This window comes from Dermacentor variabilis, chromosome 2, assembly GCF_050947875.1.
Source record: "Dermacentor variabilis isolate Ectoservices chromosome 2, ASM5094787v1, whole genome shotgun sequence".
Taxonomy (NCBI): domain Eukaryota; kingdom Metazoa; phylum Arthropoda; class Arachnida; order Ixodida; family Ixodidae; genus Dermacentor; species Dermacentor variabilis.
Genome location: NC_134569.1, coordinates 119,867,585 through 119,885,528, shown reverse-complemented (window position 1 = coordinate 119,885,528; position 17,944 = coordinate 119,867,585). Strand labels below are relative to the sequence as shown.

At 49.6% G+C, this 17,944-nt stretch overlaps 1 protein-coding gene across 4 annotated transcripts in view; it reads left to right on the top strand.

The window, feature by feature from the left end:
• LOC142572625 (transmembrane protein 198) overlaps positions 1-17,944 on the top strand; it is a 110,868-nt gene that overhangs the window by 54,513 nt on the left and 38,411 nt on the right. The window lies entirely within an intron of this gene.

Genomic DNA, 17,944 nt, shown 5'->3' with positions numbered 1-17,944 from the left:
CGGAAGACACACGAGCGGTGGGCGTGTCGCCGGCGTTAGATTTTCTTCTCCGAGAATACACGTGGTAAACCGATTCTTCCTGCACAAAATACGCACCTGCGTCGCTGCGTTGCACTGACGCAGCCCGCATAACCGATTATTTCTTACGTAAACGCCGCGAAGAATAGAGATGACTGCGCGAAAAGGAGAAAGGAAGGAGTGGTAGATGGGCTTCGGTGTGTATGAGGAGCCTTGGCGCGTTTGTCCACGCGCGCGCTCTTCGATTTACTTTTGCTTTTCGTGGCTCTCGAATGCACGTACATAATGTCCCTCGATGAATGCACACTCCTGCATGCTGGGCTGTCACGATCTTCGTGACCCGCGGCGCTGCCGTATAATGGAGCTTTCTCTGCCGTGATCACTGCGGTGTAAGTACTACATTCACTGCGACAACGCATTGCACACTGTATGTGCGGAAAGAAGCGGGCGTCGTTTGTGTCGGTCTATGTTTGCGTGTCCCTCCCTTCTCCGCTTTCTGTATCCTATACCCTGAGCCATTCACCCCCCCCCCCCTTCCCCCCAGTCGTTCACCGAGTCCATGCGCGCGGCGAGATGATCATCATCGGTATACTCGACGTCGCTCGACGGCCTTCAAACTTTCGGCACATTCCGCTGTGCGCGGTAACACGGTCAGCGCGGTCGTTCGCGCGCGTATCTTCTTGTGAACGCAGTGCAGCAGGAAAACGCTGCCGCAGTCGACGGCGCCGGGACCTTCCATCGCGACGGCGGCCGGCGAGTGTGTCGGCGATCGAGGTTTCGAAGCTCGCATGCCCCCGGCGGGATTAGTGGGCGCGCGAACGCCGGCGACTGCGCTGGTTTGTGGGTCGCACAGGTTTGACTGGTTTCGCCCCTGGGCTGCCGCCTCTAACTATATCGGATGTTATACTACGCAGGCATACTCCTCTTTGCACGGGGCGTCCCACTTGTAGCTCGGCCCGCACGGTTATAAAATAGGGCGGGCTAACTAAATGGGGGATGAAGAATGATAACGACAGTTAAAAAAAAAAAAGTACTCCCGCAGTCTGAGGCTGCAGTAAATGGCACAGGAAGATCGCGGGCGACGATTCGGTAATATTTCCTTTTCATTTCCGTCTTCCTTTTTTTTTTTTTTTTTTTTTGCTCACTGACCTAGGTCAAATGACTATTTTCGCGCAGAAAATTATCTTAACTCTCTCTTTTACGGTTTCTGTTGACTTTCGTCGCAAGTTTGTGCAACGAACGAATACATTTGCATGTTCGACGTGAACTCGGCTGGTATGTCGTACGCGAATTAAGTTAGTCAATTCCGTGGAGATCATTATAGAAGTAATCGTCCAGATTGATGTCGTTGAAAGACGCGCATTAAACGGGTTTCTCGTTAAGCAAGCTTCGCAGTTAGAAAAAAAAATCGTCCTTGTCCGGGTCATCGAACCCGCGACCACCGCTTTGCCGGGGCAGTCGTTCTATATAGCGACTAGTCATGAGGCTGGCAGTTAGCAGCAGCAGCAGCACGAGGAGAAATTAATCATCTCGAACCTAGTTCTTGGATTAATTTTCCCCGCGCTTTCCTCTTTCCCTTTTATCTTCTTCTTGCACTCTATCATAGTGTTAGCGGGAAAAAAAAAATCTTGTTCTCCTGGCCTCTGTCCGTGCACGAACTGATAACGAGCTTTGTGCGGCTGGAAAAGAGCTGCCGGAACCAGCTCTAGGACCTTAGGGGCGCCGCCTACCTTGCGCTGCAGTGCTGCAGCTGTCAGGGTAAGATTGACGTCCGCGAATGACCGGCCGCACCTCTCCCCACCGCTTCTCCGTCCCTCGTGTACGCTTTTTACACGCGCGCTTTCGGCTTTTCCAGTGTGTCTTGGCCGGCCACTGCGGCCTCGCGAACGACGGCTGCCATCATGCAGCGCCGTTGCGGCTGACCACCGTGACCGATTTACTGGCATGCATTGGGCACCGCGCAGCTTTGACTTCTTTCCCGCCCATACCGCCGAGGTTCGCTTTCACCGCCATTGTTATTCCCGCGTCGAGTGTGACCTTGCTTCTGCTAAACACGGTTCAAGCGCCGATGTGTCTGTATGCTTTGAAGCTGTCGTGTTTAGAGTTCGGTTTCTGTAAATCCTTTCTGTTTTCTTCTAAGACATTGCCTGCTCTACTTTAAAACCCTTCTGGACCATTGCGCACGTGACAAGACCGGCATTCTGCTGGACCCCTTTGGTGGGGGCCACCAATTGATTACATCGTTTGAACCCCCTGTGTGTGTTTTCGTGTTCTTGCGCAAGAAAAAATTGCGCTGCCCTAAGAAATTCAAACTAAGTTGCTCGAAAGCGAGGATGAAAGTTCACTTCCGCTCTTCAGAGCATCGGATTGCCGAGGGCGGAGTTACTTGCGGCTCCATGCACAGGAACCGGCTCGTCGTCTCAAACGGAACGACTGTCCCTTCGATTCTGTATTTCCACAAGAATGCGTGGTCGTAAAGGGGAGAGAGCAAAACAGTATCCCGAAGGGAAACAAGGGTTGCTAAGCACACACCGCTTAATACCATCAATACACACCGGAAGGGTTTTACACAGCTGTGTTTTGACAGCCCTTCGGCATTTCTTTGTACACATCAACGTAATTTATTCGGTCTGTAGACTCTTACGAACTCTTATGTGCGTTTAATGACTACTTAAGTAATGTCACTCGTAAGTTACGTGTGTAGTGTGGTTTTTATCGCACAGTGGACAGGAACTTAGAGAGAGAGAGAGAGAGAGAGAGAGAGAGAGAGAGGGGGGGGCGAAGGAAAGACAGGGAGGTTAACCAGAAGATATTATCTTCGGTTGGCTACCCTCTACTGGTGGAGGGGGCAAATGGATGCGATAGGCGTGTGTGTGTGTGTGTGTGTGTGTGTGTGTGTGTGTGTGTGTGTGTGTGTGTGTGTGTGTGTGTGTGTGTGTGTCGTGTTTGCATTTCTTTTCGTAGGCGGCGTTTGTGTGTTTGTGATATGTGCGCGTGCACTTATTAGAAAGTGGGTATAGTTGCAATTTCTCATTATGGTATTGGGAGAGCTTCCCCTAATGTATCCTGTCGTCCCATCTGTGTGCAGCTATTAAACGATAGCTAAATGATGCAGATGACCTCCTGTAGCTGCAGTGACCTCCGCCGAACGGAAACCTATTCCCTTCGCAAAGTGACGGTCGGGAAGGAAGCCTCTCGGATGTTGCGCACTGTGCCATTGACAGCTTCCTCTATGCCGCGTTGCTGTTACTTTCAAGGTTATCTATTTTATTCTTACTCGTTCGCATCCACTCTGGCGTAGCACTGTCTGTCTGTTCTCTGCAGACACACGCAGGCAATTTCAGTTAGAACCACTGGGAGCCGCCACATTAGGCTGTATATACAGGGTGTTTCTTTTTTTTTCTCCCCACTTTTTGAGCGTTGACAACATTTTTAAGTATAACCTTCGACATGTAGCACAATTCTACACTTCTTGAGCTAATTGCTGTAAGAGCCGGACATTCTTTGCACAGGAAATCAAAACGATACAATTAACGAAGTTTCGCTATTTGCCCAATAAAGTAATTATATTACGGCACATTGAAATTTACGAATTGTAGCCGGTGACTTTGGAAGCCATATCCACATGGATATATGTGGATGGCACCAGTTCCGAGAAATTCATTTCCAACGCTTGCGAAGAAATTCATTGGTGTTTCAACTTTCGGCCTACCAATGCTGAAAAAGGCGTTTGGTGAAAAAAAAATGTAAGCGGAACAACAGTGCATTTTTACCTCAAGTTTGACTGCGCTTATCGAAAAATGGTGCTATAGTTTCAAAATTAGTTTTAAGTGGATGTGCTATGTGAAATCGCTGCAGCTTAAATTCGTGTATTGCATTATGTGCGCTCATGTTATTAGTTAAACAAGTTGATTAGTGAAATTTTGTTAATTATTCAGTGATTCATTTTTATTTCTATAGTGTAAGTAACCTCCGCCTCTTCCAATATAATCCAGCTCAACATGTAGATTCGGGATATATATATATATATATATATATATATATATATATATATATATATACCGCAGGGATCTTTACAAGTGTTGCTAACGTACACTGCATGCGACCGGCCGGTACATTGTGACGGCCAACCTGTAAGCGGTGTAACTGTCGCCCAATCTCGTAAACCATTCCAAGACTGGCGAAACGCAGAATATTCGATTGGACCGCGAAAAGCCGAGGACTCAAAAAATAGATGGAGTGATGGCCTATACGCGCTGTCGGTTGGGGCTTTCATCTTTGAGTCGCTCTTTATGCCTTCTGCAGAAACGCTTAACTAGACAACGTGGAAAATAATGAAAAAATGGAAATAGCGGACGAGAGAGGCTGTCGTATACGTTAAAGGGGCCTTATTTCAGAGTCCTCTCTGCTTATTGTGTATACCCACGAAATGGCGCTGATCGATAGATGGCGTAGCGCATTTGTAGAATGCGAGCTCTATATAGGATGTTTTTTTTTTTCCTTCTTTCAACATTCTTTCAGCATTATCCTATCTACCAACTTTGGCCCCGCTATTTATCATGGTAAAGTGACGGGAACGGCCTGAGAAGCGTCATGGCGCTTCGTAATCTCTTGAGTCACGCATAGCCCTCTGAGTCAGACTTTTATTTGCACTGAGCCAATGTAGAGCCATCGTTCTTTCAAGCGCCTTGCCTCGAAGGGTCTACTTTTGCGCCTCGCTTCTGGCTATAGCTGAGATCAGCAGACTAGCATGAGGAGGCTAGCAGGCTATAAATGCTTGAGGTTCGGCGAACACGGTGACTCTTCGGGTCGATTTACTCAAGCCTGGACAACTTACACGCGTTGCCGCGCAGCCCAGAGCTTTCACCGTGGCGGCGCTTTATATATAGACCGTAACTGAATGGTCTGTATGTATCTGCTGGCAGTTAACGCACTAGATGAATCAATCATCGTGCACCGCTAAGACATATACACACATTTCGAAGCTGTTATGTCTTGCACATTTTGTATACTGACGAGTCTTATATAGGGGGTGGTGCACGAGACCGGACGTGTGCGTGTATAGAACTATACAACGGTGGAATACGGTAGCGCAACCTTGTGAGCTACTGCAGCTTATAATAGATGACACGCCGCTTATTATGCCAAGAAAAATGAAATATGGTGGAAGTCGAATGATGGCAGGACTGACGACGGATTTTCGAAACCTTCAGAAAGGGAAAATCTTAATACCTTCCTTGTTCCTTCGTTTTTTCTTTCTTTTTTTTTCTTTCGCATGCATAGCTTGATTGTACTCCCCCCCCCCCTCTCTATCCCCGCTGAATTTCGGAAGGAAGCCAGCTGTAGGAACGCTTATAGCGAGCTGCAAGGTCTGGCCTGCCATATTCCACATATTACGTAAAACAACGAACCTTATATACGTCCCGCACGACTCAAGCGATGGCGCATCGCGCGAACCAGCCGGCTTGCAGATTTCTGCAGCTTATAATGGGCTTGCCTTAAACTCTGTCTTTCCTCCTGGTAAGTGCGACGTCCGGGCAAAAGCGAGCGAAGTGCTTTCACGAAAGCCAGCTCTCTCGCTCGAGCTGCAGAAATTAAAGTGGTGCCTTTGTTTGGAGGCGCATTTACGTGACTATCCCCATTTTTTCCGCCAGCTTCTCGTTCTCTCCGAAAATAAAGAAGAGAAAGCGGGGGGGCGGGGAAGCCTTTTTTTTTTCTTTTTTTCTACCGACTCTCTTGTTTATGCTGTTATATCACCGCGTTAAAAATACCCCGCTGACTCTTCTTCCGCTTGCATCGTGCTCTGCCTTCAAGTGCAGTGACTGAATGAGCGAACCGAGAGGACACGGTTTGCATGGTCCCACTTGCGATGAAGCCCAGCCGCCCGCGGTGTCTTCTCTCCTCCTCGCGAGGTTGCAGCTTTCGTCGCTGCCTCAAGTGCGGCGGAAACCGGGCGAGAGAGGAGGAGACCGTGAGAACCACTTTTTTTTTTTTTTTAATGAGCGGACGGTGCGGCTCGGTCCGTGGTGCCGCCATCGCGGCGGGTCGCTTTGAAACACGGACGCGCACCACGTAACAAGCGCATGCGCTGAGAGAATTGTCTGAGAGAAAACGACAGGTCGCGGGGGGAGGACGCTTCGCGGCGATACACGAGAGACAGCGCGGCCACAGCTGCGCACGCTCTTTAAAAGAGCGTGGAAAACTGGGATGGCGTACAGTGTGTACAGGAGTAGGTGGCTCGTTGCGGACGGGGCCAAACGCGCACTCGCGTCTTCTTGGCAAGCAACAAGGAACGGCGCAGCGGGGGTGGTGTATACGCGGTGTCGCTTGAGTGATGTGGGTTTTTGAGTCGCGTATGTGACGTAACTTCCGTGGCGTCGTGTATCGAGGACGCCCGTACCCGCTGGATGTATATCGGCGCAATGCGCGATGCATCTGACGGGAAGTGCTTGGCTTCGCTTTTCTCTCTCTCTCTCTCTCTCTCTCTCTCTCTCTGTGTGTGTGTGTGTGTGTGTGTGTGTGTGTGTGTGTGTGTGTGTGTGTGTGTGTGTGTGCGTGTGTGCGTGTGTGTGTGTGTGTGTGCGTGCGTGCGTGCGTGCGTGCGTGCGTGCGTGCGCGCGCGTGTGCGTGTGTACGTCACATGTGGGCGGAAAGTATAACTACAACAACACCAGCGAGATCCGCTGCCACCGTATTCCATCTTATTCTGCCATAATGAAACTGAGGCATATCAGTTATCGGTTCTTCCGCTCGGACGCACTGTGACGTAGCGCGATTCGCGTGGAGGGTCGTTCGATGTCGGTGCAGGTTGACCCAGGGCTCCTCCGGGGTCGAAGTTAAGGAGACCTCGAGCGTGCGGCGCACGTCACGTTCGGATTCGCATGCGGCAGCTGCAGTGGCTCAGAACACCGCTTCCGACCCGCGCGCACGGCACGTGCCCGTATGCATATGCAGCGACAGACTCATTGCATAAGCCGTGGCTAATTCGTCACGCACTCGTGCAGGATCTATGCTCGACAGCACAGCCGGCCAAGAATCAAGCCCGATCGATCGAAGCTGCAGGCGACCAGTCACGGATCTCTTTGCACAAACCGTGTCTAATTGGTCCCGAGTCTCGTTGCCAGTGGGCTCGAGGAGGGCGCAGTCGGGCAAAAATGAAACGTGCTCAAAACCTCAAGCGCTCATTTGCATCCTGTGGAGAGGGCTTGTGTACGGTCGACGCTGAGTGTGGCGTAGTTCAATCGGTGCCGTGGCTATATATATGCACTTCTTTCCGTAAATACTCTCGCGTGTATTCGCGTGACCCAAGCTCTTCTTGCCGGCCAGCTGAACAAATTGAGTGGCCCTACGCGCAATTGTAAATATTGTGTCGTTTTCGGACCCTGTTTCTTTTTCTGAATATATCGTCATGCTTTCCTCAGGGCGACGTCGAGTATCGGGACTTACTCCCAGGCGCATAAACATAATGCGAAATATGCACGCTTTCCCCTCTCTTCCCCCCCTTTATATCAAATAATGTGTTCGCGGTTAATATTCCAATTGTATAACCTCGACCCCTGACTCGCTTCATGAACTATACGCCACTTACTGAAGACTGCAAGGAGAGGAGGACGTTTCAGAATTAGCTGGCGCTTTTCAAATGAGGCGTGAACCGAGGAGCGATGCTAGAAATGCTCCTCACGTAAATTAAATAAAAAGGAACGTGTGATGATCCCTTTGGTCGTCTTCGTAGCGGCGCATGTTCTGAAGGTACGCCGACGTGATCGCGTATTAACTTTTGCCTACTGTGGATTCAGCGAATTTGCGAACAACGTATTTACTCCGGGGCCTGGAACAAATCTACAAGCTTCTGCAGGTCGCAATTGTTTGGCCTCGGCGGGCGCATGTCCATGTGGTCAAATACGTATAAATCCTCGTGCACCGCATTTTCGCTGCACGTTATAAAGAAACCCGGGTGCTCAAAGTGCAAGTTCCCCCTTACCCTTACGCCCCGCGTGTAGGGTAGCGAAGCGGAGACTCGTGTGGTCGGCCTCCCTGCCTTCCTATCCTTGCTTTCTCTTTCTTCTTTCTCTCGCGACTCCGCACAATTTAAATTGCAAAATTAATGTTTCTGCGCTTGTCTCTCATTCCGTTTAAGAGGAGTCGTAAACGTTGCCAAGTAGAGGCGCCTGAGTGGAAGTCGTTGTCGGCAGCTGGCACGCGCGTAGACGGCCGAAGTTCTCCGGAAATCCATCAGGAGAAGGCGGAAACGACGTGGCCAACCCTGCTGCTTCGCGCGCGCATGTCGTCTCCTCAGTGGCGGGCAGGCAAACTGCGGCTTGGGGGGCCTTTTATATGCACACGCGCTCTAGCGCTGTGCGTGTATGCGAAAGTTCCCTATATCGCGGCTGTGCTTTCCACGGACGTGTGCAGTCTTTTGGGCGTTTCGGTAGCGCTGCCAGTGAGACGACGAACGGCCAAAGCGAAGGCGCAGCCCCGAGAAAGTGACCTGAACTGCGCGCGCCTAGTTCTCTTTAAATTGTGGTGGTGTTGGTCGTCTGGGGCCGAACTTCGTCCCCGTCTACCGTGAGCCGCACTGCCCGACAAGTGTGTTTATGCTCATATAACCTTTTCTTTCTGTATTTCTTTACTTTAGATGATTCTCGTATAGGAGACCATAACCTTCTTGCCAATTCTGGTATGTGAAAAGCGAGGACATTCATCTCATATCGTCTAAAGTTTGTTGTAACACCTGTCATCACCATTCTCCACTTGACAAGCTAGCGTTCATTAGAGAAGTTTAATAAAAGCGATCGAAGGAGATATAAGGATAAGTGAAAGACAGGGAGGTTAACCAGGACTTCGCCCGGTTGGCTACCCTCTAGAGAGGGAAAGGGAAAGGCAAGAAAAAAGGAGATAAAGACCGTTGTTGATTGTTGATGTCGCCAACGTATAGTGAAAGTTCTCTGCTCCGTATCACTGACGATCGCTCACTCCGGTAGTGCTCCTTCCGCAGCCGCTACATGCAAGGTCATGGCCCCAAGATCGTGTCCAACGAGAAAGGCCTTCGGTTTAACTGGCTTAGAGCTGTGCGAAGGCCAAGCCTTTCATTTTTCGAAGGACGGGCAATATCAAAGAAAGTGTTCCACAGCTTCTTCGCCAGCACAGGCATTGTATTCCAAGTTATCGGTCATCCCAATCAAGGGAGGAGTATGCATTGTCGAATGCAACGCCCTGGCGTGAGCGGCAGTACTGTTTCTTTACTTTATGGAAAAACTGGCGCAGCTGCATAGAAGGGTCGAGTTATATATAACTCGACCCTTCTGCAATGCAACCGATGGTGAGTGAAGTCAGGTGGGTGCCATATCAAATCATGCCCGAGCTTGCTGAGGTGCTAGTTGTTCCTTCATATGCTTTTCTAGCACCTACGTCGGCGAGGTCGTTGCCGAAGATACCGCAACGACCCATACAGCCACTGAGACGCGATGTTGTGTCCTTTCGAGATTACATAGTGGCGCGTTTTTTGCATCTCCGACACAACTTGTTAACAAGGCCCGCGACGAATGTAGCCGACAATAGACACTGTATAGGGCCGCCTTTGAGTCTCAGAATATTGCCTACCGACGGAGGGTATAGTAAGCTCCGAACCCGTCGGAGTTGTGACGTGGGAAATCTTGTATCTGGTGCTGATCGATCGTGACTGGATAACCATGCACTGCGTCGGTGGAGCTGGTCTGAGTGGAATAACTATATGTGTGTGTCATTCTCCACCGTCCGCAACACGAAATGTCACTCACTGCCGCCATCATGCTTCACGCCCTCAGCACGTTAACCGTCAGCCTTGTGGTATGTACGACAAGCTGCAAAAGTGCGCCTTTCCGTTCCAGGAATACGAAAGAAAGCTGACTTGCCTACCTTTGCCTTAAAGCGAGCTCTGGATTATTTGCGTGTTTTGTACTTTGACCGAAAGCTTTAGATCAGAGGGACGCTTGCAAACCGCCTTGCGTATGCGCTTGAACCGAAACACTGCTATAGTTTTGCTGGGACCCAAGTGACTTGCATACGCAAGCGAAACGCAAGGCGTTTGCATCCCCTGATCTAAATAAAGTTCTCTGTTATTGCAATGTGAGTAGCCGGCGTATATGCGATACCGACAAGTATATGCATTTAACTTTAAAAAGAAAAGTGCTGGTAGAGTACGTGAGAGAGGAATAAGTCATTGTTATAGATCAGTCGTTGCGAAGCGTTGTCCAGAGGAGCTCTGCACTAAGTGCGCCTACAAAAGTTTTCAACAGGCAGACACACACAAACACACGCCCGCACACACCCACACACTCACAAAAGGATTTCCTTGCCCCATAACGGCAGCAGAAAATCAAAAGGTCCATTCGAAGCGTTCCTGTGTATCCTTCAAAGACTTCATGCCATGAGAGGTTTTCACTTACCGTGGTTTTCACTTTCACGCTTCGGGAACATTTATTGGTAAGTGTGTATACGTATAGCGGATCCTCGTAACTTTGGCTCTGCCGGTGAGAAAGGTTAGAAAGTCGTGCACTGCCATTCCCTTCTTTTGCTCGATTTGTAAACCATCTTTTTTCACCTTGCGCTGAATCAGCGTCGATCGTCGTCGGGAGAAATGAAGCTCTCCGAGAAAAACAGACCAAAAACATGTTTACTCGTAAATTGGCCGTAAAAACCAATGTTGTTTGGTCACCGAGGTCTGCCGACAACGTGGTTGTTGATGCTTTATAAGCAATCGTGTCTTTTACTTCTCCAGGCTTGTTTGATTTCGAGTAACGATATAGTGTTCGTTACCAAACTATCTGTTGTGCTATAGTACGGATATATGTGCACTTTCCTTGCTAGCGTTTTAGCTCTGCCGTACGTAAACGCAGCTGGCCGCACGGTCATATGATAAATCGCTACCCTATATATCTGCTGCACTTTCCCGGACGGGAGGAATTGCCGTACATGCGGGCACGTGAATTTCCGTACGATAAACTCGCTTACAGGCGTCTGTTCGGTATATTCAACCTGTTTAGTTCCATATAATGACAAGGAGCTCGATTCCTGAACTGCGGGCAGTAACATCCTTGTGTAGGACAAAGGCAGGCATATATGCAGAGAAATCTTCATAGGTCCCTATACAACACCCTTCATATAGGGTGCGAGAATGTGTTGTAAATGTTACAAACATCGTTTAAAACACTCTTGTTAGTGTAAAAAAAAATGTTTATTATATACACCACCCGAAGACAATCGCGCATTCTCGCCCGCCTGAAATTCGCTCGGTGTCGCACGTCATGTACGTGCGCAGAGGTGTCGTTGTCACTCTGCATGCGTCAAGCAAAAATCCATCGAGTCTGCAGGGCGTCACAAAAGGGCGCTCGCTCGCAATCCCCGTGAAATTCGATAGACGAATACAAACAGCTCCGGTGCGTCTCTTCTTGCGCGCGTCGATTTCTTGCTCACTTCGCCGCCTCGACCGCTGCTCTCTCTCTCTCTCTCTCTCTCTCTCTCTCTCTCTCTCTCTCTCTCTCTTTGTGCGCGGATGTAAAAAGAGCTTCAGAAAGCTCGATCTGCGCTGCCGTGAAGGCAAAGATATATCGTCGCATTCTATAGGCGCCTTTCTCGCTCCTTCGCGTATACCGTGTCCCGCCCTGTTTAGACAGCTCGCGCCGATGTAAACAGCTATATACATCAAGGCGGAGGGAGAAAAAGAAGTATACTGCGTGGCGGATATGCGAACGGGCAAAAGCTTTCTCGATGAACGGCGCACCAAGAATCCGTGTAGGTTCCCCCTCGGCAACGAAGTTATGCTGCCGATCTCATATTTATGCACTTTTATCGTTTGTAAGCGGCGGGATAGACTATACATGTCACAATTGAAAAGATTCTGCGCATTTGTGAGCGGGTGGCATGTTTGTACGGCCTTTCATTCTCTTATAAGTTCAGCGTGGGTCTTTTTTATTTAGTGATGTGTGTATATCCATACGCATGAGCATTTGGTTTTCTTCGTCTTTTTTATTGGTTTAGTTACTCCTTAAAGTTCTGCATTGCGTCAATCGAAGACTCGTATCATCTTGCGGGGTGCTTGCGAAGCGTTCAGGCGCTTGATAGCAAGCCGTTTTATTTTGCCCAAGATTATCATTATTTTTTGTTGGCTTGTTGGGATGGATGTTCTGTCTTTTCAATGTGATAAGTTCACACGATATTTTTTTTTAATGTATGGATGAACATTGCAGTTGTTCTCGCGAGAGTCGCTCAGCTTTTTTCGGCATCGCTCGAAACCAGCCTAAACTATCGCAGGAAAAGGCAAAAAAGAATTTTCGGGTAAGCTGTGTCTGGGACGTAGCCGCAGTGGGGTACATGAAACGATTTTTGCGTGCTGCTGAGCGAGTATGGTCAGCACAGTGTACATAAATGACGTAACCAAATGCACAAATGGCATTTATTCACATATTACGAAGCTTACATGCTTAACTTATGGTGCAGCTATATAGTACTGTAGGCTCAACTATCTTGGAAGCGTACGCGCTTCCATAGTGGTCCATAGTCGGCCCGCCCTGGTCAAAGCTGGTGTGGTGGGCGCGAATTGGCATCCTTCCATATTGCTGCATGCCGAGTCTCCTCACGCCATTTCTGGACCCTATAGTGTCGAACAAGGGGGCACCATGCATGCCCGAGCAACCGCCAAATTTCAGCGAAAAAAAATAATAATGAGGCACACTTGTAAGCCTTGTTACTCATGATTAGCACGGTTTTGATCGAGTTTGATAGATTATACGTATAATGTGGCCAACCGAGCTCTCTCAAAGGCGACCACTCCCGCTCCCGAATCGACAAACGTACTGCTGTGCCATGCCTGTATGAACGCCAAGCGAGAGGCTAAATTTAGCTCCTTATTCCGCCACGCGTGGCCAGACAAAGGCGCCATATCTGTGCACGCGCGCCCCACACATGATCGAGTAATGACTTATTTTCTCTACACAACGACACTAAACTAAGGCGTGTGGTTAGTGCTGCTAAGATATAACCGGTAACGGTACAATTTGGTTTCGTTATACATGCGGTTTTAGCACAGAAACTGAAAAAAAGAACACTATAGCTCGTAAACATCTGCTCGAATTTCACTTGGCATTACTATAAAGCTACTACAGCTCATCCACTATAATTGGGAGCATTGCTCCAAGCTCGCCTTTCTCGCAGGAAAGTTTCCTGGTCTTTTATAACGGTTCACACTTGTGTGGAAGAATTCACCACGCTGCCTTGGTAAATCAAACGGTGTGTTGTATAGGTTGTGCACTGTACATGCAGGAGTTTAAAGGTGACGCTGTACCGGCCACATGTTGGCCATCGTTCGGTAAATATCTTTAACCTCGCTCGACCACAATTCGCCGACCCCCCCCAAAGGCGGTTGACGTTATTCGCGCGAATGCCTCCAAGTACGCAGGTGTCTGCACGTATACGGCCCGCAAGCGTCCTCGTTCGACCACTGTTTTTGTTTCCTTGCCTCTTGCACTATAGTCCTCAGACATGCATGCGTTTAGCGCTCTTCGCGAACCATATTATAACTGTTCAGGAACCACATAGCAAAGTAGGCTTCGCTTTAAAAGAAAGCTGAAGGCCTATAATCGGCAGCGTGCCGGCTGTCTCGACGTCCACGGGTTCGATACTTGACTCCGCCAGGGACACACTGCCGTTGACAAGACGTATACAGCTCACTGTGACTCAGCGCATGTGGCGTATACTGGGGCCTTTTGCGCGACGTCGCGCGGTGCCTTTTCGTGTCCGAAGCGGTCCGCGTGCACGGCGGGGGGACGCAGAACTGTATACGTTAAATCCAAGACAATTCCACAAACCGCACAGCCCGCTGCGTGCATAAGCGTTAAGACGTAATATAAGAACGCAATAAGTCGTACTATATATGCACGTTGTCAAGACTGGATGCAAAACCGGCGAGACATTGCGAGAACTGCGAGTTTTCGAGAGCTATATATATATATATATATATATATATATATATATATATATATATATATATATATATATAATGTACTCGGCTGATATTTAATGAAGGAAACGAGCACACCGAATTCGTTATGACATATGCCATTCAAGAGCCGTTGGTATACACCCGAGCTGCTGCCTTCGGGAATCGATCACTCGTTCATTATGTACACGTGCCTTCCGTGGTGTGCAGGTATAAAACGAGACGCGCTTACCACGCCGTCGGAGTGCGCACACGGCATATATGCGCGCCGTGCTTGCTTGCGCGGGTGCGTACGAGGCCCAATCAGCTCCGAGAACGCGCGCACCGTCTCGCGTTCGTTGCCACGCGCCAGTGCAGCATTTAGCTCTCCGCTCGCCTCAATCACTGTCAGGGTCGACCTTCCCGCTCCGCCAGTGTTTGCCAGCTCCTCGCGCTCCTCCCAATAGAACCGCGATCGAGCGAATCGCGCCCGTTCCTCGCAGAGCATCCACATCTATGGAGTGGCGGAGAAACGGGTCGATGAACTTGTACGTGCAACAAGAAGACGGTGCCTCCTCTATTTCCGCCACTTTCTCCTTATTGCTGATAGGTTGCGGGTGGTTATTATTCTTACCATTCTTCTTCATCTTCTTTTTCTTAGTATTATTATTATTGTCACCTGCTCCGAACTCCTCAGTTGTATCATGTTTCGTATTCCGCGCAAGATCACTAAAGAACATAGACCTTTCCATTTTCCTGCCTGTCATCACCAACGTACACTCAACCGTCCACAGAATACAGAGTCGTATTATTTTCATGATCTTCTTTTGTTTCATGACTCGCCGTAAATGTTATTTTGCGATCTAGCTTTGCGTTGTGTCGTAGTTTCACATATTTTTCAACTGCCCTTTCCCTTCCGTTTTCTTTTGTATTCAGCTTGCGCATTGTTGTATGTACTCTTGCTTTTTTTTCCCCCTATATTCCCCTGCTTTCTTCTTCTGTTGTACGAGTGCTCCATCACTTGGGCCTCATTGTTGTTTCTGGGCACGGTAAACAAATTATTATTATTATTATTATTATTATTATTATTATTATTATTATTATTATTATTATTATTATTATTATTATTATTATTATTATTATTATTATTATTATTCACACAGGGGTCCGTATAGAACAAGCAGCTGGCAGTATATATACGCGTATATACCGATGGCGTCCCGCAGTCGCGACCACTGCGCGCAGTGCTTGTGAAATTTAGGCACCCGAGAGTTAACGAGGAGCGGTGCAGTACCATGCACACGTTGGCATTTCGTTCGCAACAGCGAAGGCGCCTTCATTGGTCTCCCTTCGGTATACGGGCGCCGCTCCCACCATCGCGTGCACGAAGCTGCGTACACATGCACCGTCGTGCTTCTGGCTCGTGGCAGAACGAGTGGCATGTATATACTCTCTGGCTGTGCACATTTCCTCGGCTGCGCACAATTGCGGGTTGTGCGCTAATGCGTCGATTGTGTTGTGCGTCAGCTCGAGGCCCGTGAACGCATCGCAAAACGCCTTGCTTCGTGCCAAAGACAGCTATATGCGCCAGGCTGTCTTGCGTATACGTGAACATCAAGAAATAGCCGCCTCCGGTCGCAAAGATTGGCCCAATCGTTTCAGCCAGTGCGGTGCGGGCTTCATAAAGCTCTGTTTAATGATCGGCTGACTTATTACGGAAAGAGTTAAGGACAACTGATATAACCAATCGAGAGTAAACAATTTATGTAAATTATTTCCATAAGAACGCGTATTATTAGTCGAGCATTCGAGGTATATCGTCTGCATTGTTTTCCTTCACAGTTGACAGTTTATGTGTCCTCGGTTGCACCTATTCCACTCCGCGGGTGTCTTGCTTCTCGCGCATCTCCGTCACGCAGTATACACGAATATTCGCGAAATAGTTCAGCTTGCCGCCCGGGAAAGCGTAAACCCGCCCCCCTGCAACGTGCGTGTATATGCAACTGTTTTATAGGATTTCGTGACTTCGTCTCAAACGCGTGCGCGCGCTCTTCGCGCGATCCGGTCGTAGCACGCCTTGCTCGGTCGTGGGCGCCGTAAACTACAGCGGGATTATTCCACACGCAGTGGCGTAGCTAGATCGTCTGGCACCCGGGGCCCATAGGTCTTCTGTCAGCCCCCTCCCCCCGGGTGTAGTCCAGGAAGGCGAGGATATCGACAATTTCCGGGTGTCTTCAGACGTATATGACACCCTCCCCTCTCCCCACTGGCCCCTTGCACCCGGGGCCCACGGCCACCCGCCCCGTTGCTACGCCACTGTCCACACGTATACTTGTACTATACGACGCGAAAAGGATACGCCTGCGCCCACATTTACCGGTATACACGCTGCGGGTCAGGAAGGAACTCGCCGCAATCAGGACGCGCTCGCTTGTGAATGCCTTCTCTCCTTCCTCGTTGCGGGCTCGCGGCCCGCGCCAGGCGAGGACGTCTCCGGTGTAGAGGTGTGTAGAACGAACGAACCGCAGCACGCGTGGTGGCTCTGCGTGTATACTTGTCCCGTGCAGCGGGGCAGAACGCTGTCGCCCGATGCCGGCCAATCACGATGCGCATTCACAGCGGCGGTTGCACTCTAACTGACCGACGCGTTGACAACAGTGACTTAGTCGCGATTGGCTCGATTGGCCAGCGTCATTGCACCGGCTATAGCCACGAACCGCGCCTGCGTATTACGTTCTTCGTGAACGTTCCTCGTAATTGGCGATCTCCATACCCTGACAACGGTGCGCGGTATTTAGTGATACGTATAATACAGATTCGCGTGCACTCCGTGCGCGCGCGTGGTCGCAGCCGGTTGCAGCGAAATGGGAACTGTCCTTCACTCCTCTGCAGCCGCAGCTTTAAGAAGATATATATACATGCCGCTCTGCCCGGAAATGAGTCCGCGCCGCTGCAGCTGTGTGCGAGAGGCGCGGTGTTTCGCCGCGGAACCTTTGGGCACGAATTGGTTAGACGTGCCTGCTTCTTTCTCGGAACAAGTAGGTCGTGCGCTAGTCATTTTCGTGGCCTGAGCCGTAAATGTGTGTAAGCGTACCGAAATGCGCGCGCGGCGAGTTTAGGCACGGGAGACGGTGGCAGGGCAGGATCACACGTTTGTGCGCGCACGCACGCACGCACGCACGCACGCACGCACGCACGCACGCACGCACGCACGCACGCACACACACACACACACACACACACACACACACGCACGCACGCACGCACGCACGCATGATATCGCAAGCATGATATCGCAATGACCACACTCGACGCGGAACATTGAGTCGCGTAAAGTGCGCGGCGTCCTCGCGAGAAGTGAAGCATGTATGCAAGGACTGGCGATAAGGGGTTATGTAACTCGCTGCTTTGTGTTCAAGGCGGGAAGCCTGTCCTGACATGTTATGTCGCAGTGGCGGTATCGCTCATATAGATATATGACGCACCTTATGATAACACACTCGGCACATTGCAGTTGCGCGCAGCCAACGCGGCATTGCTCAATACAGTTCAATAGCAAAAGAAAACAATCTGAAAGTGAGAGCTAGAGAAAATGATACAATGAAAGACAGGGAGATTAACCAGGACTGAATCCTGTTGGCTGCTCTACACGGTAGGAATGGAAAAATGAAAAAAAAAAGTATTAGCGAAAGTCAGCGGTTCTCCCGCACTGAACCCGCCGACGTATATTGTAACTGCCAGCGCATTGTGCGTGTACGGTCACTCAGTCTGGTTGACCTCATCAAAAATCGCAGCATCGCGTCTCTGGCGTTCTGCTGCTGTGGGGCCTATATAAGATCTTGCTTCCCTTGTAGCTGTCTGCATATGTGACAGCTCTATAGCAGTTTCGATACTGTATAGTCCATGAATACCGTCAGACAGGTCGGAAATATACCCGCGATGTGTTTTAAGTTACGGCAAGTGCATGGCGAGCGT